General features: G+C 37.0%; 1 long non-coding RNA gene across 1 annotated transcript; it reads left to right on the plus strand.

The window, feature by feature from the left end:
• Positions 1 to 848: 848 nt before the first annotated feature.
• On the plus strand, positions 849 to 6,659 carry LOC109184762. The gene is made up of 3 exons (XR_002054861.1): positions 849 to 861; positions 3,073 to 3,074; positions 6,579 to 6,659. It is a non-coding gene; the product is annotated as an uncharacterized LOC109184762 (long non-coding RNA).
• The last annotated feature ends 15,863 nt before the right edge of the window (positions 6,660 to 22,522 follow it).

The following is a 22,522-nucleotide window of genomic DNA, read 5'->3' on the forward strand; positions in this document are numbered from 1 at the left end:
TTTACAAAAGGCCTTATTGATAAAACCTTGTTTAGAATTCAAGAAAATGATCACATTTTATTGGTACAAATTTATGTCGATGATATTATATTTGGTAGTACTAATAAAACTTTATGTGAGAAATTTTCCAAGCTAATGCAGAATAAGTTCGAGATGAGCATGATGGGAGAGTTGAACTACTTTCTTGGATTACAAGTAAAGCAACTCAATGAAGGAATATTCATCAATCAGGCCAAATACACGAAAGATCTTATAAAGAAATTCGGTCAAGATGGAAAATCCTCAATCAAGATCCCGATGAGCACATCTTTAAGATTGGATAAAGATGTTGAAGGCAAGGACGTTGACGAAACAAAATATCGAGGAATGATTGGATCATTACTATACCTCACTGCAAGCCGACCAGATATATCTTATTCAGTGGGAGTATGTGCCAGGTTCCAGTCAAAGCCAAAAGAAAGTCATTTTCTTGCTACCAAGAAAATCATCCGATACCTAAAAGGAACGGTCAATGTGGGATTATGGTATCCCAAAGAAGGTAATTTTACACTAACTGGTTTCTCAGATGCAGATTTTGCAGGATGTAAAATCGATCGAAAAAGTACCTCAGGGACATGCCAGTTCTTAGGGGGAAGATTGGTATCATGGTTCAGCAAAAAGCAAAACTCCATAGCCACGAGTACAGCCGAAGCTGAATATATAGCTGCTGGGAGTTGTTGCGCGCAAATTCTTTGGATGAAACAACAGCTGAAAGATTATGGCGTGAATTGTGAAAATGTCAACATAATGTGTGACAATACAAGTGCCGCCATAGCTATAACTCACAATCCCGTGTTACATTCAAGAACAAAACACATTGATGTGAGACATCATTTTATCCGGGATCATGTTGAAAAGAAGAAATTATCAATTGAATACATCCCGACCGAGAATCAATTAGCTGATATTCTCACAAAGCCTCTGTGTGAATCAAGATTTTCGAAATTAAGACACGAGATGGGCATGATTGAATTGAGCTAAGTCTCTAAACTCTATTTAAATTATAAGCTCAATTTTCATCTGAAATTTTGATACTTTATCTAATTTTATTTCGTGCCTATGTGTCACACATGCAAAAGTTGTCACATCTTTACATTTAAAGTCTACCTATCTCAATTGCATGTATCTCTATTTCAACCGTGTATCTACATACATATATGCACAAATAAAAATCATTTAGATCTACATAATCTTACCATTTAAGAGTGACAAGATGGTATGATGATAAGTTGCCTTAAATAAGAACACCTTTTTATGGTAGTTGTGCATAATAAATAGTCTAGAAAGAATAGATTTCTCTTTCTTCCATCTACATAAAACGTGTAGATAAATACATATTATTTTCGGACAGATTTAGTGCTCCATGAATTTTATTTCAGGTAAAATCAGTCCGAGTATCTAAATATTTGGCGCCACATCAGCAGACAAATTGGATGGAGAATATATAACCTAAACTAACTATCAGTTAGGTCAAAGGTTGGAAGCTATTGGAATATCAAAAATACCCCTCACTTATTTAAAGTCAACATTTAATTGTGAGGATATTTGTGTAAAGACACCTTTCTTCCACCCAACCGGTTGGAAGAGCCACTATTACACTCAAAACTCTCAAAATCCTTTCATCTTCCATAGCCGAAACACTCAATCTTCATCTCTTTCAAAATCTTCAATCCCTCAATCTCTAAAAATACCAAGCACATTATGGCTACCATTGGAGATTCAAGCTCTCAACCGAATGAAGAACACTCTACACAACTCAACCTCACGAAGCTAGCAGTTGGAATCAAGGCCGGAGGAAGTTTTGACCCTCAAGGATTTCTCAAAGAAGCCAAGAACTCACATCTTGCACAAAGAATCATCCATGCACTTAACAAAGTAATCTCATGAGGTTATGTTCTTATCCATACTCAGGATTTTATGATGAAGATGTAGCAGATTTTTATGTGAATGCCAAGGTTGTTGGATGGACCATTGAGTCCACCGTGAATGGAACTCTCATCACCATTGATGAACAAGAGTTGCACACAACCTTTGGACTGCCTATATCTAGTCCAGAACAACCACTGTTGGACTTAGATGTTCACACATATGATCACACGGAAATTTGGACAGAAATTCGGAATGAGAATGCTTCTCTCGAACCAAATCTTTCCGGTCAAAAATCTGATTTGAAGCTTGAGTATGAGATGCTAGTTAGAATTCTCTATAAATGTGTATTGTGCAAACTGAATAGTATGGATATATCACCCGTGAGAATTGGATATTTGCATGCTGTGATGAATGGAGTTAGGGGTGACTGGAGTAAACTTATCTTGAGCCGGATTGCACATTTTGTGAAATGTGCGAAAATTAGGAATGGGAAGTTCAACCGCATCCTAGGGTTCGGTTTGCTTATTGGTGAAATTATAAAAATGAAAGGGTTACCAATGAGATCAAGAAAGCCTTTTGGAAGTAACCGAATTTTGTTTAAGGATCATGAAGTATCAACTAATTTGACCTCCAAGAGAAAAAGGAAACCGAGAGGCATTCCTGCTAGGAAAAGGCCAACTGTAGAAATTCTTGATTTATCTTCTCAACCCTCAACTCAATCCCATGAAAACCCTACCACAAGCCAAAATCCAAACACAAGCCAAAATCCAAACACAAGCCAAAGTTTATTAAATCCTTTTTCCCAAATTGCCGAAATAGAGTCAATAATGAATGAGGAGATTTATCAAGTTGATGGACTTGATTTGGTATTAGTGAATGAATACCGAAGAGTTTTAAATTGGAGAAAATAGAGACTTGGTTCTTATCAAGATTTGATAACAAAAGGACCGAGTATGCAAGAAGAAGAATTATTTTCCTTGAATTGGATTGGTAATTTTGATGTTGGCCATGCAACTTTGATGTCTACGGTGAATGGAATATTTGTGAATAAATTGAAAGCTAAATTGGCCGAAGCTACTGTTGATGTCACAGTCCAAGGAGATATGCCTACGGAAGATGATTTCTTAGTTGACATTGATGAATTTGTCACAAGGAATGTAGAAGAAGTAAATGTCACATGTGGTGCACATTTAATGGACAGTGGCTTATATGATGTGAGTGTTTTGAATTTCACTGAAATAAGTCAAGATCAAAATGCCATGCAAGCAAGCCAAGACACGGAGGAAATTCAATCCATTCATGCAGAAAGTGCACAAGGTGACACGCACGTGTTACACACACCGGAAAGAGAAGGATATCAAGTGGAAAATCAAGCACAATCTCACATGCTTGAAGTCAATTCTGCTCAAGAAGGAGCAAGGTGTGTTCCCACAACACGAGAAGAGCAAGACATTGATGGCACAACCTCAAAGGAAAAATTGGAAAATCTGGAGAAAGTTGTACTAAGACTTGTTGACCGAATGGAAAGCATGTTTCAAGGCATCTACACTCATGTGGATCATGTTGTCAATACTCAAGGTGGAAAATTTGAAACATCTTTTGATGAAAATCGGAGGAGTCAACAACATTTGATCGACACCCACCAAGCACTTGAGAGACAAGTTGGAGGATTGAATGCAAATGTCAAGGGGCAACTCAATGAGTTCTACATCCAACTCTCTCAAATCCTCAAGAATTCTGGAAAGGCAAATGAAGCAGTTACCGTGAATCAAAGCCAAGGAATTCTCAATGTTGTTCATCAACATGAGAAGCAGATTAGTGATGTCCACACGGATCTCATCTCCGTCAACACCAAAGTGGGCTGCCTTCGGGGATCATATGAAAACATTTCCGAATCTATTTCATCTCTTCGTGAATCGGTTCATACACTCCTTGATTACGCCAAAAAGGGGGAAGAGAGATTCAGTCATTTGGAAGGCATGCTTGAGATGATGATGACTGCCATGGCCACCCGGAATGTTGGTACAAGCAGTAGTAGAGGTGGAGGAGGCAGATCTGCTGGCAGAAATGTTGCTAGAAGAGGAGGATTGGAATATTGGTTCGGTGGTGGTGAGGCTGGCAGTCCAGGAGGATCAAGCAGCGCAAATACCACTAATCGTTCTTTTCGTGACATTGTTTGTGCAGGAGGAAATATTGAGAAAATTAATTGGTATAACCGTGCAGCTCTCTATTTGGAATCCACACCAAGAGATGGTAGAGTTGAAATGCCAAAGTTGGTGACTTTGAATGATCTACCAAAAGGAATGAAGAAGAGTGGTCCAAGTGATCAAAATTTATGGGTTTCAAACGAGAATTTCAGAAGAATCCAAAGCTATGCTAGAGCTTTGATGCTAAAGGACTATATCAAGGTCAATGATGCCGAGCTACAAAATGGAAGAAGCCTAGAAGAATGCATCATATGGTATGAAGAAGGTATACTGCCCGGGAACAACATCATCGAAGCATTCAACTATTATTCAGTTGGGCAGGTATGCAACAATTATGCCATTAGTGACAATTTCATTGATGTTCAAAATCATATAAATCATGTGCTTAAAGAGAGGAGAAACAAAGTCATTAGATGATTTGTATGATTGTCACATTTGTTTTTGTATGGTCCACGAGAAACATGAACCCATGAACAATTTGGAATGATTCGAATTATCTGTTTATGATGCTACTAGTTTTCCTTGTTATTTATTTTATTTGTCTTGAAAGGTAACATTTTTAGCTTAGTTTGTATCAAATCGCATAAATTGGAAAAATGCAAAAATTCATTATTATTAAAGTCCAAAAATGCGAATAGGAATTTTAGTTGCTAAAAATACCTTTCTTAGAGTTAAAATCAAATGTTAAACTCGTCTTGGCTATGTCTAAGTTAATAAAATCTTTTGAAAAATAATTGTTTTTAAAAGACAAGTCAAATGACTGAGTATAGGTTTTGGCGTCATCAAAAAGGGGGAAAATTGATAGGAATATTTTTGTAAGTTTTGATGAGCCAAATGTACTTTAGATCCCCTTAGTTTTTAGGTCTTTTAGTACAAGCATCATAAATCAGAATATCGAGTCAAAAGGAATCTACCATAGGAAGAACAAAATTAATTTGAGAAATTAATTTTGGTCCTACGAGTATTTATCTGAGAAAGAAGCATAAAGGAATGGCATTGCAAAAAATGATTGGATGAGCCTAACGGCGAAATGGTAGAAGTCCTTACTCAAAACGATCACACCCGAGCTCGATTCCCCCAAAGGACTTATTTTTACAAGTCAAGTTTTCGGACAAGCAAAATGCTACCAAAAGAGCACAATGCTATTGAAGGAGCACAATGTATTAAAAAGAGCACGATGTGTGCTGACAAGCACAATGTGTGCTAAGGAGCACAATGTGAACAAGGACGATGTGTCCAAAGGAGCACAATGTGACCAAATCAGAAAAGCACAATGTTCGAGTCAAAGGAGCACGATGTTCAAAGCCAAAGGAGCACAATGTGGCAAAAAAAGCAAGTTGATCAGAAATTGGGTAAATTCGAAGGAATTGGGTAAACTAATTATTCCGTAAAACAATAACAAATACAAATGATTCTCACCGCAAATGAGATCCATACAGGGTCTTCACAATGAATAATAGGACAATTTTGGTCATGAATATTTTCTACATAAATTAATTTAGTTACTAAAATAAATAAAAATATAAAATTCTTAATTGACATTTTCATTCCTATCGAAAAAATAAATGATATAAAATCACATCATTTAAAATATAGTTTCTTTACATTTCTTTCCAACAAAAAAAAATGATAAAAAAACATAATATTTAAACTATAATGTCTTTACTTAACACAAAATCAAATCTGGATCAAAATATACATATATTTAAATATATAATTCTTTGTTTATTTGGCCCAACTCAAAAGCCCAAAACGAACCCCAACCCAAACCCATATATATAAGCCAAAAAGAAACCCTAGATCAACCTTTGGCATCCCACCCATGTCCGAAGACCTCCTCCGCATGGTCTCTGTCCGAACACCATCTGCATCACAGCTCTGTCTTCTCTCTACGATTTTAGAGATCACAGCACCCCCTACACACCTTTACCTTCCTTGTACCGATTGTGTTTTTTTCCAGCGAGGTGAAAACCTTTGTTTCCATATGATTCTTCATCTGCATGCGCCGGTTTGTTTTTTCTCCGTCCACTTTCCCCCAATTTTTTCAGTATTACCACTCACACACACACATGTATATAATATACCATAGCTATTCCGATGACTAAATCGGCCATTTATTATCCACACTGATCACTGCTATGGGGAAAAGAGCAACAGAAACAGAAGACCACGCCAACAGATCTCAGAGAGAGCTAAGTAATTTCAATTTCGTCTGCTCAGTGTATTATAGACAAACATTATTATATTTCTTCATTTAATTTATTACTACGTATGGCAAAATAAAAAAAAAATGAATTTGTTAGGGTTTATAATTTGGATTGCAAAATTAAAATTTCAAAAAATACGAAATAGTTAGGCTATGTGGTTTGGACTGAAAATTTTTAATACTTACACCATTTGTATGCAGGTTTCATTAAAAAAAATAAAAAAAAATAAAAAAAAATAAAAAATAACCAACAACAGTACATTGATGGACAAAATCAGTAATGAGTAGAGCCACCAAAAACAGGGACAAACAAAAAATAGGTGAAAATCTATTTTTTTACTCCGAATAAATTAGGTAATAAAGCTTGAATTCAAAACAATTCCCATTGTACCTTTATCTTCATCATTGTGCTTTTTGTTGACCCCTTTAACCTTTTCATTCTGCCTGCAACTATTCACTTTGAAAAGTTTTCACCTCAAAATGAATATACATCAGACATGAATATAATACTACTGATGTAGGTATTATATGTGCATGGATAGTAAGCAAAGTTTTTTATTTTAAACAAACAGAAAATGTGCAGTGAAACAGAAGGCTCTTTAAGCTTTAGCAAACTCGAAATCATAGTGTGTTGCAGTTATAATTGCAGTCAGAGAACTTCAGACTAGCAAATTATCATTGTCCTTAAAAATACAAAACACATGCTAAATAACGAAACCACCAAGCCTAATTTCATTTATACAATGAGAATATTGTTTTCAGATTAAACATAGACAGATGTTTAACTACATATACTTTAAGAGTTTTAGTATATAAATACTACAGAAATTCTCTGAATTGCCATTGACCCCCATTCCAGCATCAGCAAAGCACTCCTTTTTAGCATTTTCACGTTATTCGTGCTCCTTGATCACTCTCAATGATTACCGCTAGCTTCCGTTTAGGTTGAAGCACAAATTTCCTTGTGGTATACGCCTTCTGAAATCAAGAACAAAACAAGCATGGATGAAATATAGAAAAGGTGATAACCTGAAATGACGCAATTACCCCTCACTTACACGGTCATTTAACAGAATTACAGATGGAGGACCAAAAATGTCCTCGTCACAATAACTCTGTCCATAAAATGACAAATTTTTTTATGGAGGACCAAAATTGTCCGTGCCACTGTAAGTCTAGGACCAAAAATGTCTTCTTCTCCCTCTTATTATTATAATTATTATTAATATTAATTATTATTATTAATTATTATTATTATTATTATTATTATTATTATTATTAACCAAAGGAAAAAAGTGGCCCACAAAATACATTTGCAAATTAAGACCATTTGCAAATTAAGTAAATGCAATATTTAATTTGCTAATCATAAATAGAATGTGTGAACGAATTATATTCATATTTTTTGTCTTAATTCACTGAATCAAAGGGATTCAAAACTTATACTGAAAGTGAAGAAATTTAGTATATTCCACATTTTCATTCGCCAATTAAGACCATTGGCAAATTAAGTAAATGCAATATTTAATTTGCTAACCATAAATAGAATGTGTGGACGAATCATATTCATATTTTTTGTCTTAATTCACTGAATCAAAGGATTCAAAACTTATACTGGAAGTGAAGAAAATTAATATATTCCACATTTTTATTCGCCAATTAAGACCATTTGCGAATTAAGTAAATGCAATATTTAATTTGCTAACCATAAATAGAATGTGTTAACGAATCATATTCATATTTTTTGTCTTAATTCACTGAATCAAAGGGATTCAAAACTTATACTGAAAGTGAAGAAAATTAGTATTCCACATTTTCATTCGCCTATATAAGCAATGCATGGTTACTGGTTAGTGAAGCCAATGAGTACAACTCACTTTGTTCTTTCTTTCTTTCATACTTTAATTTGTTCTACACTAAAACATATATCAAGAAAAATTACTTTTCAATTTTCAGGGAAGGTTTTCTCTCTGGTATGCGTAGTTGTCTTTGTGACAATGATGAGTAGCTACAACGAAGCTCGTATACTCAAAGAAAAAAGTGATATTGCTCAAGATAAATCATTGATTATCCCACCTCTCCCGTTCCCAATTCCCCCTTATCCATTTCCATTAGCAAATGTTCCTGGCCTCCCCCCTCCCCTTTCATTGCCATTACCACCTGAAATTCCTAATATTCTAGGTCCTCCCCCTACTCCCAATATTCCAGGTTTCCCCCCTTTGCCTTCATTGCCATTTGGCCTTGCAAGGTTTCCCAATAAATATTCCTGGGCTTCTAACCCCTCTACTCTTCCCCCCAACCTCCTAATGCCATGACGTGAAGTTCATAGCTGTTATTGAAATTTGGTAGATTTTGATCGAATAATGGGCCAATTTCAATCTCAATTGCAGTTATAATAATAATAATTTGACTCCCCTTTATTACTGTACTAGTAATTGTCACGTGCGTTGCACCGACAAAATTTATATATATATATATATATATATATATATATATATATATATATATATATATATATATATATATATATATATATATATGCATTTGGAAAATAATTGCATGTTAGTTTTTAATATGTAATTCTCCCAATAATTATAATCACATGTATATATACATAAAGTTCTGTAAAATTTAGTAGTTCCAAAATAATGAAAATACAACATGTGTGTCACGCAATAACTAAAGTTAAAGACAAATGATGACAGAAAAAAGTACACAATTTATGTTTCATGAGAATAATTTTATTTAAAAAAAAAAAGAACAAAGACTAATTTATAATTTTTTTTTTTTTGTGGAATAATAAATTTTACAACTATGCAGATATGGAAGAAGAAATACGTGACACCAAGAATGTAAAGCAAGAAGAGCGTGTGTAAGCAAATAGATACAATACTGTGAATCTTACAACAAATACATATATATAATGCAATGACAAATATATGTTCAAACAAAGTCAAAACTTGTTTTTGGATCAATAAATATATAACAAACATGAAAGAATGCAAAAAAAATTTATAAAGTACTAAACACCTATTTGTATACAATTTTTGACGTTGAAGAAACATACTCTTCACTGTAAATAAGTACCTTAAAACCATTTGAAATCAAATGGGATCTAATATAGAGACTATTAGGTCAAAAATTTTCTGAATTTCTAATTAAAAAAATGAATTAAAATTAATTAATTATTAAATAGAAAAAGATATAGCATATTTAAATAGTAGAAAGAACAATTTTGTGCATAGTATTGTTTAATACGTAGGACGCATTTTTTTTTTTATGTCAATACAATTCATTTCTCTGCACAAAAAATTATATATGAAATGTATACAAATATTAAAGAATATTACCGTACAAATGAAATCTACTTAAAAATTTCAAATCTAACCAAAAAAAAGTGTTTCATAATCAAAAACTAATTATTCCATAAAACAATAACAAATACAAATGATTCTCACCGCAAATGAGACCCATACAGGGTCTTCACAATGAATAATAGGACAATTTTGGTCATGAATATTTTCTACATCAATTAAACATAAATTAATTTAGTTACTAAAATAAATAAAAATATAAACTTCTTAATTGACATTTTCATTCCAATCGAAAAAATAAATGATATAAAATCACATCATTTAAAATATAGTTTCTTTACATTTCTTTCTAACCAAAAAAAATGATAAAAAAAACATAATATTTAAACTATAATGTCTTTACTTAACACAAAATCAAATCTGGCTCAAAATATACATATATTTAAATATATAATTCTTTGTTTATTTGGCCCAACTCAAAAGCCCAAAACGAACCCCAACCAAAACCCATATATATAAACCAAAAAGAAACCCTAGATAAACCTTTTGCATCCCACCCATATCCGAAGACCTCCTCCGCATGGTCTCAGTACGAACACCATCTGCATCACAGCTCCGTCTTCTCTCTACGATTTTAGAGATCACAGCACCCCCTACACACCTTTACCTTCCTTGTACCGATTGTGTTTTTTTCCGGCGAGGTGAAAACCTTTGTTTCCAGATGATTCTTCATCTGCATGCGCCGGTTTGTTTTTTCTCCGTCCTCTATCCCCCAATTTTTTCAGTATTACCACTCACACACACACATGTATATAATATACCGTAGCTATTCCGATGACTAAATCGGCCATTTATTATCCACACTGATCACTGCTATGGGGAAAAGAGCAACAGAAACAGAAGACCACGCCAACAGATCTCAGAGAGAGCTAAGTAATTTCAATTTCGTCTGCTCAGTGTATTATAGACAAACAGTATTATATTTCTTCATTTAATTTATTACTACGTATGGCAAAATAAAAAAAAATGAATTTGTTAGGGTTTATAATTTGGATTGCAAAATTAAAATTTCAAAAAATACGAAATAGTTAGGCTTTGTGGTTTGGACTGAAAAATTTTAATACTTACACCATTTGTATGCAGGTTTCATTTAAAAAAAAAAAACAACAGCAACAGTACATTGATGGACAAAATCAGTAATGAGTAGAGCCACCAAAAACAGGGACAAACAAAAAATAGGTGAAAATCTATTTTTTTACTCCGAATAAATTAGGTAATAAAGCTTGAATTCAAAACAATTCACATTGTACCTTTATCTTCATCATTGTGCTTTTTGTTGACCCCTTTAACCTTTTCATTCTGCCTGCAACTATTCACTTTGAAAAGTTTTCACCTCAAAATGAATATACATCAGACATGAATATAATACTACTGATGTAGGTATTATATTTGCATGGATAGTAAGCAAAGTTTTTTATTTGAAACAAACAGAAAATGTGCAGTAAAACAGAATGCTCTTTAAGCTTTAGCAAACTCTGAATCATAGTGTGTTGCAGTTATAATTGCAGGCAGAGAACTTCAGACTAGCAAATTATCATTGTCCTTAAAAATACAAAACACATGCTAAATAACGAAGCCAAAGCCTAATTTCATTTATACAATGAGAATATTGTTTTCAGATTAAACATAAACAGATGTTTAACTACATATACTTTAAGAGTTTTAGTATATAAATACTACAGAAATTCTCTGAATTGCCATTGACCCCCATTCCAGCATCAGCAAAGCACTCCTTTTTAGCATTTTCACGTTATTCGTGCTCCTTGATCACTCTCAATGATTACTGCTAGCTTCCGTTTAGGTTGAAACACAAATTTCCTTTAGGTATACGCCTTCTGAAATCAAGAACAAAACAAGCATGGATGAAATATAGAAAAGGTGATAACCTGAAATGACGCAATTACCCCTCACTTACACGGTCATTTAACAGAATCATGGATGAAGTATGCTGCTTGCACTGGCCATGGTATGGGTGGTTCGTAGATTATTAAAGTACTTTGTATTAATTTTCCAGTGACTTATAGGTTTTGACCCAATGTCATGGTAGCTATATCCATTTACAGCGCTGTTGGAGGAGTTCTTGTCTGGTACTCTCTTTCTCGTTTAAATTTTAATAAAAAAATTAAACGACGTACGTCCTTTATTTTTTTTATTTTTAAAGTGAACATAAGACGTCGGTTTTTACATAAAAACCGACGTCTTATGTGAATTTATTTTATTTTTTAAAAATATAAAAAACCCGACGTCGTTTCTTAATTAAAAATACTTTTAAAACTATACGACGTCGGTTATTACTTAATAACCGACGTCGTATGTTAATATTAAAAATTTAAAAATTATACGACGTTGGTTTTTTTAACCGACGTCGTATCTCATATTTACGACGTCTGCTACCTAGACGTCGGTCGAAAACCGACGTTAAATGGGGTAAAAGGACCGACGTTAAAGCCCTTTTTTGTAGTAGTGTAAGTTCAAAATCCAGAGTAATAGTCAACACAAGACTCAAACACTCTCAACAAGAACACGGGAACACATCCCAAGACTACAAAGAATAACAACGACTCACAAGAAGTCTCAAGGTTTAATCTATCATCACACAATAAATTAATACCCAACATGCATAACTCAAAGGAATAAGGACACATCAAACGGCAACACATGCCTTTGTGACTACACAGGTCACAAGAAGAGAACTCACAACAACGGCTACACAAGCCCTCGTGACATCACCCAAAACGAGTTGATATGCCTTCCATATGCCCGGTTCCAACCTTATGGCTACCCCCAACCTTATATCTAGTTTCAACCTTTACCTCTAGGACCTCTGTACACCAAGTCCAACCTTATTCCCCCGGGAACCGTCGTTCCCCCTCCAACAGTCCCTCCAACAGAACCACCGATTTCATAGTACACGAGGGTACCGATCACACATGGCAACACATGCTCTGGATAACACATGTTATCCCAGAAATAAACACGTGAACCTTACACAAAGGTCACAAACTCCATAATCACGTCATGGCCACCACGAGGACCACTGCAATACCTTGGTGACTAGTGTCCCATACCACTAATCGTGCAATTCAGGTAAAGCCACACACACATCACACCTAAACAGGAATCAATCAACGGATCACCACGAAGACATGTAACCATACTCAATCAAGGAATGGATCACAGTCCACAACAATAATGAATAACACAAGTTATCATCAACAAGAGGAAGGTACAAACAACACACACGCTAGCATTTAAAGACTGAACTAGCATGCTTATCAAACCGGTAAACCAAAAGTAGTTCCGAAGAACACACAAGACTCATCACGGTTCAACGAAACACAATGTTGAACACTTAGCACGATTCAAGACACCAAAACCTACATGGATTCCTACCATATAGTTCTAGACATACGAAACATCAAGAAGACACTCAAATAGTTCCACAAAAGAACATCGGGAAGTCAAAAGACCAAATACCGAGTCAAAAGAATCACGGGGAACAAATCCCCAAACAACACCATCATGTTCCCCACGGGTAGGCCCCTACCCGCGGTTCCGCCCGCGGGTACAATACCCACCGGCCAACTATTCCCGCGGGTGGGCGGCGGGTAGGCCACTACCCGCCGTTCCGCCCGCGGGTACACACCTGTGCCCAAAATAATCCCTTCGGGGATTTTCAACACCAAGCTCAAATTCAAGTCCAAAACATGCCAAATCTCACCAAATACAACAAAATGACTTGAATCAAAGGAATAGCCAAGCAATGGCATACATGAAGCCTAACAACAAGCTCTAGATATGCATTTTCACAAGACAATGCATCAACACTCACATTTCATAGCAAAATCACATGTAGAATCCAAGAATCATCAAATAGGTAAGCAAAATAGATTTTGTAGAGTATGGGTTACCTCTTGTAGACAAAAACCTTCACTTAACACCTCATCAAGCTCCTAACAAAGCTCACCTTCCAAACCCACTTCAAGAACACACCAAAAGATCATAAAGATTCTATCTTTAAGAAAAGACACCTAAGAAAACACTAAAAACACAAGATGAACATGGATCTTACCCTCCTAGATGCCCAAATGTATGAAAGGTAGAATCTTGGAGACAACTCTTGAGGTTTTGACAAAGCTTCAACTTGGCTTGGAAGAAAAGCTATCTACCTTTTTAGAGAGAAGGTGGAGCTAGAATTTGGAAAGTGTAAGGAGAGAAATGAGGGTGTTCTTAATAGGTTAGCTTACAATACTAACAGAAGGTGAAAAGTCAAGAATACCCTTACTAACATGAAGAGGTGTAAGGGAACAAGGGAACTCCTTACAAAGCTCAAGGTACAACTTTGACTTTAGAGTTGACTAGTCAATTACTAGTCCCCGACTATTGAATTTTCAGGAATTTAAAGAATTAAATTACCAATTGAAATAGGATTAATTATTTAATTAATCCCTTAATTGAATTTGGATTACGGTGTGCCACAATTTTTCTATTTTTGACTTTTTCCAAAGAGAACTTCCCAAAAAACCTCGTCGTTTTAGGCCAGGCATGTTTGGGTTCTCAATTTTGTGTGTACTCATAAGCCAGACCATAACACTTATTTATTTATTTATGGTACATGTGTAGGTGGCTGATTCAGCGGAGTAGAACCTCTGAAATTATTGCAAATAAAATAAATAAACAAATACTCTCATTTATTTTTTTTTTAAATATTTCTTTTCACCTCACTTATGCCACAAAGATGATCCTTAAACCGACACACTACACCACAATTTATAGCACTCAAGAATTGTTTAAGAATTTGAAAAGGGTAATATAAAGTGAAATAAGCATAAAAACTATCAAGGAAGATGTATAAAACATATAAGCGTATTTGTGATTTTCATATTCTATTTTTTTTTTGTTTTTTTTTTTTGTTGTTTTATAACTTTTTTTGAATTTGTCTTTTTGACAAAGTTATTCCAAATATAAATAAATTAACAACGGGCCACATGCGATATACATACAAAGAGCCGACAAAAAACCTGCATTATTTGATTATTTCTATCACCGAGTATTTAAAAGACTCATAAGGGTAAAGCTCAACTAATTTTAGAATTTTAAAATAAAAAGGTTTAAGAAAATATACATAAGAAAATTAAAAACTTTGAAATTTTTTAAGATTTGTAGGTAGAACCCCATCCCCAGACTTATTTTCAACATTGTCCCCAATCTTGTGAGAGGAAAGAAAAGAAGATAACGAGAGTCCTCCCTTGTTCATTTTTTTTGGTGCAATTTTCATTTAGCCCTGCAGTTTGAGAATAACAAGAAGAAACTGATTTATCAATGTCATTCAAAAGATTCTTCTTTTTGGAGTTTATCAAATTACAACTTACCATCTTGTGCAAAAATCAACCCCTTAACTGCAAAGATCTTGTTAGATCTATCAGGCAAATTCATAGATGTAGAAATTGAAGACTCAGCAGTTTCATCAAGCACATTTTTGGTCAATTTGCCAACTTGAGCATCAAAAGAGATTCGGGGCAATTCTTTTTGTAGCCCTACACTTATCCTTTCAGGCACACAACTTTTGAGCCAATTTGGACAAGGATCTGGGGGATCATAAAGCATGGTTGGGACATAGGGCTCATCTTCTTCAAAATTTTCATGTTGCACAGGTTTGGTGTTTTCAAAGCTTTCATAAACATGGATTGGGGACACATAAGGATTATCAGATTATGCAATTGATGCTCATCCTTTTCAACAATAATAACACCAACAACATTATGCAATTTTTCAATTATTTCAGTTTGTTTAGAAGTGGTATTATCTTTTAACTTGTTTTCAATAACTTCACCAGTTCTCATAGCCTTAGCTTCCTCAGGTTTACTAGGTATCTTACCTGGCACATGCCCTTGCAAAGCTTCAACAATTTGTCCTACTTGTATCTCAAGTTTTCTCAAAGAAGCTTCAAGTAGTTGGAATCGTTGCTCATCTGCTTTTTGTTGCCTATTGCAAACCTGTATATAATTCTGCAGTGTATCTTCTAAAGATTCTTCTTTAGGTTGGAGTGGAACATTACAAACATGTATGAATGTTTGTAAAGTATCCTCCAAATATGGTTTTTCAGGTTGGGGTGGGTCAATTGGTTGAAAATCATTTTGATTATTAGCACAAGAAATATTAGGATGATTTTCCCAACCCGAATTATAAGAATTATAAAACGGTTCATACACAGGCATTTGATTAAAAGCATCCATTGTATTAGCATGTAAAAACCATCATTATTTTTCTTAATTACAAAAGAATGATTTTTGTTCATACTCATCATAGAACACGTGTTTGTCATTTGTTTTGCTAACTCAGACCAGTTGCGGACCCAGAAAACTTTTTCAGTGGGGGCGAAACGCATTAAAATAAAATAGATAGTTTGATAAAAAAAAATAAAACACTTAAAAGTATAGCCATAAATATTGTTGGATGTGGACGAAAAATAAAACACATCAAAATTTTATAAAAAAATATGAAACATAATTAATTTGATAAAATAATTCGAAAAAAAAATACATTATAAACACATATCATTATTAATATAAAAGAAAGTTATATATGTGTCTAAATCTCACAATTAATTAATACAAAGTATTTTTTTTTTTTTTTGAGGAAACGAGAGATCATTCATTAAACGGCTTCAGCCGAAAGAACAACAGATACAAAGGAAGGGGGATAAACATTCCACTCCCTGCGACCTGCATTAGAAACGGCATCCCGAGCTAACAAGTGGGCAACCGAATTCGCGGATCGCTTAACAAACGAAAAGCTAATGTTAGAAAAAACACTAGCTAAATCACAAATGTCATTAAGAACAAGATCAAAATAAGAGTTGCAGCCATGAGATTTAATTCCTTGAATGACCAGCTGAGCATCAGATTCAACGCAAAAAGTGTCCAAGCCTTTCTGTTTTGACCAGCTTAGCGCTTCTCTGATGGCAATAGATTCTGCAATTCTGGGTTCGAGAATTCCTGACCATGATGAGCTTGCTGCTGCCACGAACGCACCTTGCGAGTCTCTTACAACGAAACCAAAACCAGTAGTCATAGAGTTGGAGTCCACTGCTGCGTCAGAATTTATCTTCAACCAACCATGTGCAGGCTTCTCCCATTTCTGAGTGAGATTAGATCTAGTAACAGATGGGGACGTATGGTGGACCTGCTGCCACGCCAGTAAGAAGGACCTGGCCTCTACAATAACAGTGAAATGAGAAGCTTTGAGACCATTCCAAATCCTATTATTCCGTTCAGTCCATATCTGCCACGCTACCGTCTGAATGATACTAGAAAGGCAAGGTTCAAGATTCTGCACAGTCTGTTGAAGCCAATCCCGTGGGAGAAGATTGTCCGGAAACGGAACCACTTTGAGCTCACTCCAGCAAGCTTTGGCAAAAATACAATGCATGAATAAATGAGTAGCTGTCTCGACATGGCTGGAACACAACACACACAGGGGATTAGCAGCAACTTTCTTCATGATAAGGTTATCAGCAGTGGGAAGAATATTATGACAAAGTTGCCACACAAAGGACTTGATTTTCGGTGGAATAGGCAGTCTCCAAATATCAGGCCAACTGACAGATTGTGGGTAAGGGAATTCACCACGTAATACTCTGTATGCACTCTTGACCGAATACAATCCCTTATCCTCTTGCCTCCAGATAATTCTGTCAGTGTGACACCCAAGAGGAACAGGAATACTCATAATTTGGGCTCTATCAGCAGGTTCAAAGATGTCCTCAAGCAGCTCGATATCCCAGTTTCTACCGTTAGTATCTAGCAGAGACTGGACCCTTGCTTCAGCCAAGTACTCCGGCATTGGTGTTGTAATAAAAGGAGAGGAACGGTTAGGTAGCCAAGGGTCCTTCCAAACACTGATAGTTCTCCCATCCCCGACCGTCCAACTACAATTGTCCTTGATAAGAGATTGTGACTCAAAGATACTCCTCCAAACAAAGGATGGGTTACTGCCCAATTTAGCCTCTATGAATGAAGTATTTTTGAAGTACTTGGCTTTGAAAACTCTAGAAACCAAAGACTCAGGATAGTGGATGAACCTCCAAGCCTGCTTACCAAGTAAAGCAAGGTTAAAGGCCCTTAATTTTCGAAACCCCATGCCTCCCACTGCCTTTGGTTTGCACAGCTCGTCCCACCTTCTCCATCTAATACCCTTTGCATTTTCAGCTTGACCAATCCACCAAAATTTATTAAGAGCCAACTCAATCTTGTGACAGATATCTTGCGGAAGTAAGAAGATGCTCATATATAGCATATGTCGGAATGGCTTGGAGGACATTCTTAATCATAATCTCCCTCCCTGCCCGAGAGAGAAATCTATTGTTCCAGCTCTTAATCCTACCGAGAACCTTATCTTTGATAAATCCAAGAATCTCTGTTTTCCTTCTCCCCACCAAGGAGGGAAGACCAAGATATTTCCCTTGGACACTTCCTTCAGAAATGCCCAGAATTTCAGCCACCACCTCTCTAGAAAGATTGTCAACATTTTTGCTAAAAAGAAGGGAAGATTTGCTCAAGTTAATGGACTGACCCGAGGCTGTTGAGTACTCATTGAGGATATCTTTCATAATACTTGCCTCAAGAGAATTTGCACGACAAAAAAGTAGGCAATCGTCTGCAAAAATCAAGTGTGAAATGACCGGAGCCCCTCTAGAAATAGAAATCCCATGCAAAGATCCTTGTTGGACCTCTTTGGAAATAAGTCTGCTGAGACACTCCATCATCAGGATGAACATGTAAGGGGAAAGTGGGTCCCCTTGCCTGAGACCTCTCTGGGGAATGAAAGAGCCAAGCACATGACCCTCCTGCAATAAAGAGTACTGGACAGACCTAATACAAACAGATATCATTTCAACAAAATCAGCAGAGAAACCCAATTTGATTAGCACCCCTTCAACCAAGCTCCAATTGACCCTGTCATACGCCTTACTCATGTCCAATTTCAGCGCCATCATACCATAATTACCCTACCTTTTCCTCTTCAAGTAGTGGTGAGACTCATAAGCTAGGAGTAAATTATCAGAAATTAATCTACCCGGGACAAAGGCACACTGTGCTTCCGAAATAATACCATTCAGCAGGGGTTTGATTCTATTTGCTAAAGCTTTGGATAGGATCTTATACAGGACATTACACAAAGCTATGGGTCTTAAATCAACCATAGATTCTGGTTTTGCAACCTTAGGAATAAGGCAGATGTGGGTGTTATTAATTCCAGGAGGGAGGGATTTAGATAATCTGAAGTTCTCACAGAAGTCAACGACATCTTTGCCTACAATATCCCAATAGTGCTGAAAAAACCCCGGGGGAGACCATCCGGGCCCGGAGACTTATCCGGTTTCATATCAAATAATGCAGCCTTTATCTCTTCAGGTGTGAACCTGCTGGTTAAGTGAATATTCTGGGACTGAGAAATAACAGGCTCAAGAAAATCAAGGATCGAAGTCTGAACCTGTTGGTTACCCTGGAAAAGGCCATGAAAATAATTGAGCATCAGAGTATTGAGAGCAGTACCTTTCTCACACCATTCCCCTCTGTCATCCTTGAGCCTGTCAATTTGATTGTTCTGCCTCCTTCTGCGAACCGCATTATGGAAAAAAGATGTGTTTTGGTCCCCACCTTTGAGCCAGAACTCTTTAGCCCGTTGTCTCCAATAAACATTTTGCTGTTCTAGAGCTTTTAAGTGGAAGAATTGAGCCTCCTTGAAGAGAAGACAACCACGCTGATCCTTCCTTTTCTTCAAGCTCTGCATACGTTTGCTCCAATAATCAATTCTTTTCCTGAAATTCCTTGTAAAAACCTTTCCCCATTTCCAAACTGCATCATTGCAATGCAGAACCCGATTCAAGATATCCATCCCATGCGTAGCTTCCCAGCTACCAATGACAACCTCTCGGCAGTGAGCTTCTTGGAGCCATAAGTTTTCAAATCTGAACCTCCTGGGGTACCAGTGTGTTGTACGCGCAGCCACCTTAAGGGGAATCGGGAGGTGATCACTTTTAGAGGAAATAATAGTGGAAGCTTCCGCATCTCTAAACTTATCTTTCCACAGGTCAGACACCAGAACTCTATCCAACTTGGCCTCAATCCAATCCGGCGTACCACGCGACTTCTCCCAAGTGAATTGATAGCCACTTAAAGGAAAACCGGAAAGGCTACTGCTCGAAACCGCATCGCGAAAACCCTCGATTAACCAGTTCGGCTGAGCATTACCTCCTCTTTTTTCGTTCTGATAGAGTATATCATTGAAGTCACCAGCCACGACCCAAGGTAGATTGCTCCGATCCGATAGCGTCTTCAGTAAATTCCAACCAATTCGACGATTACTACGGTCGGGTTCCCCGTAGAATCCAGTAAATCGCCAGTCTTCACCACCATTGCTCTCTGATATTATCATATCAAGATGCCGATCAGAATAACTTGAAATAGTCACCATAGGGCCCAACTTCCATAAACAGGCTAAACCTCCACTGTGTCCTCTATTGCTGACCACAAAGAGTCCTTCAAAGCCCACTTTACACCTTATGGGCTCCAATTTATTACTTGCAACAAGAGTCTCAATCAAAAAGACAATGCTTGGCTTCTTAGTGTGGATAAGATCCACCAATACTTGAACTGTAGCGGGATTTCCTAGCCCACGACAGTTCCAAACTAAGATGTTCATTGATCTAGGCGGGCCTGGGCTCCAGGACCTGCCTCTGGCATGTTTTTTGGACAAAAAACAGAGAAACTTTGATCAACACACATAATGTCAGCATGGGCCAAATCATCAGTAACAGGCCCACCAATTTCATGGGCTTGTCTTTTGCGATTTTGTTCTCCCATCAAGATATCCAAAACCGAAGTATGAGCTGGAAAGGCCATAGGAGCGTCTGCATGGACATTAATGCCATCTGAACTCGCATTAAATGATGATTGGTTGAAAGTCTGACCTTCTTCAACATTCTGAGTATTAACCGCTGGATCAAGCGAGGGCTGAAATGTTGTTTGTCTGAGCCCCTCCTCGTACCTCGTACTCTCCACTCTGGTTTCCAGAATCGCTTGGTCATCGTCGTTGCCGGCTAAAGTCGCCGGTGGCCTGAATGGGAAGGTTGGGAACTCAGGAAGCAGCCAGCGACTGTTCAGGGGATTAGAGCGCCGACCAGACGCTCTGAGCTCAGGACCAAAGGGTCTGATGAAACCTTCATCGTTGATATCAAGCTGTTGGGGACAATATTTCTCGGCATGCCCTATCTTACCACACGTAAAGCAGAATGTAGGCAACCTTTCATACTTGCATTCAAGGATTAGACTTTCACCATTAGCCTGCTTGATTCGCACTATCCTTCTTAGCGGTTTGTTCACGTCAATGCTCACTCTGATACGAATGAACGCATTGTGCGTCCCATCAAAGTTGGATATATAGGCCTTAATAAATGTACCCAGGCTTGAACCGATCACTTCCGCCATTCTAGCGTTGGTGAGGAGCTGAGGGATCTTGTGGATTTGAACCCAAAAGTCAGCTCTGTCCAGATTGACAGCGTAAGGAGATTCATTGTTGCCAAGTTTGTGAAGGATAAGAAGATTCTGATCATATGACCAGGGTCCGTCGTCCAGAACACGTTGCATATCCTTGGCATGGAAAAAGTAGAAGACAAACAGGTTTGTAGAGATCTCCTTGGCCACCATACCTCTAACAGGTCTCCAGATTGTAGATAGCGTCTCCTTCATATAGTTGAACTTAATGGATCTTTCTGTAAGAAGAGTGCCGACTAAAGAGAAGACATCGCCAGTAGTTACGGGATTGACCACCTCTTCTCCCACTTGGATTTCCACATAATCGCCTTCGTTGATATGGAGGCCAGCGTACTGAGCTTCGAGCGGTTCTTTTCCTTTGCTGGTGGACGCCATCAGACTAAGGCGACTGGAAAAGGACAAAGGCTCCCAAAGAATACAGCAAACGGTGCTAAAGAATGTAGAGGAGGAGAAGCAGGGAACAATGAGCAATGAACAACCCCCAGGGCCTACAAAATCAACATAAACCAGAATTTTCTCGTAGAAGCGAAACCTAGTACCCCCAACTGAGAGCATAATAACTCCTTCATAGTTTAATGCTAACAACCACCGAATTAACTCCTTCTGGAACCAGTACCAACCCATGAAGGATTGAAATAAATGCAATGAAGGTAGAAGAAAGATCATTAAAGGCATGGCTTGTCAAGGAAACAAGAGAGAGAACTTGTCAAGGAAACAAGAGAGAACTTCATGCGAATTGAAATAAATGCAATGAAGGTAGAAGAAAGATCATTAAAGGCATGGCTTGTCAAGGAAACAAGAGAGAGAACTTGTCAAGGAAACAAGAGAGAACTTCATGCGAGTATTTAAAAGTCATAACACACACACTTTGACACTAAGTAATAGGGGGGAAAATCCCTGCAGAGACACTGGAGATTCGAACCCTAGCCACTTGCATAGACAAGCCGCGCGCCCTACCACCTGATCTACTCATTCTTTATTAATTTTTATCTATTTTATTATACTTATACTAAAACTTGTACTATATATACATATATACATACAAGAGTTATATATGGGGTGGGGGTGGGGTGAGGGGGGGCAGCTGCCCCCATGCTGGGTCCGCCCCTGACTCAGACATATAAACTTCCAAATCGGGATTTGAGTTAACTTCATACATACCTTGTGTCCATCCCCTTAAGCTTTTTTGTTGGGAGTTTTCTCCTAGCATTTCATACAATTGTAAGGTCTCCTTTGCTGTCTTTTCTCCCATGGAACCTCCAGCTGCAT

The sequence above is a fragment of the Ipomoea nil genome, unplaced genomic scaffold, assembly GCF_001879475.1.
Source record: "Ipomoea nil cultivar Tokyo-kokei standard unplaced genomic scaffold, Asagao_1.1 scaffold1286, whole genome shotgun sequence".
Lineage (NCBI taxonomy): Eukaryota > Viridiplantae > Streptophyta > Magnoliopsida > Solanales > Convolvulaceae > Ipomoea > Ipomoea nil.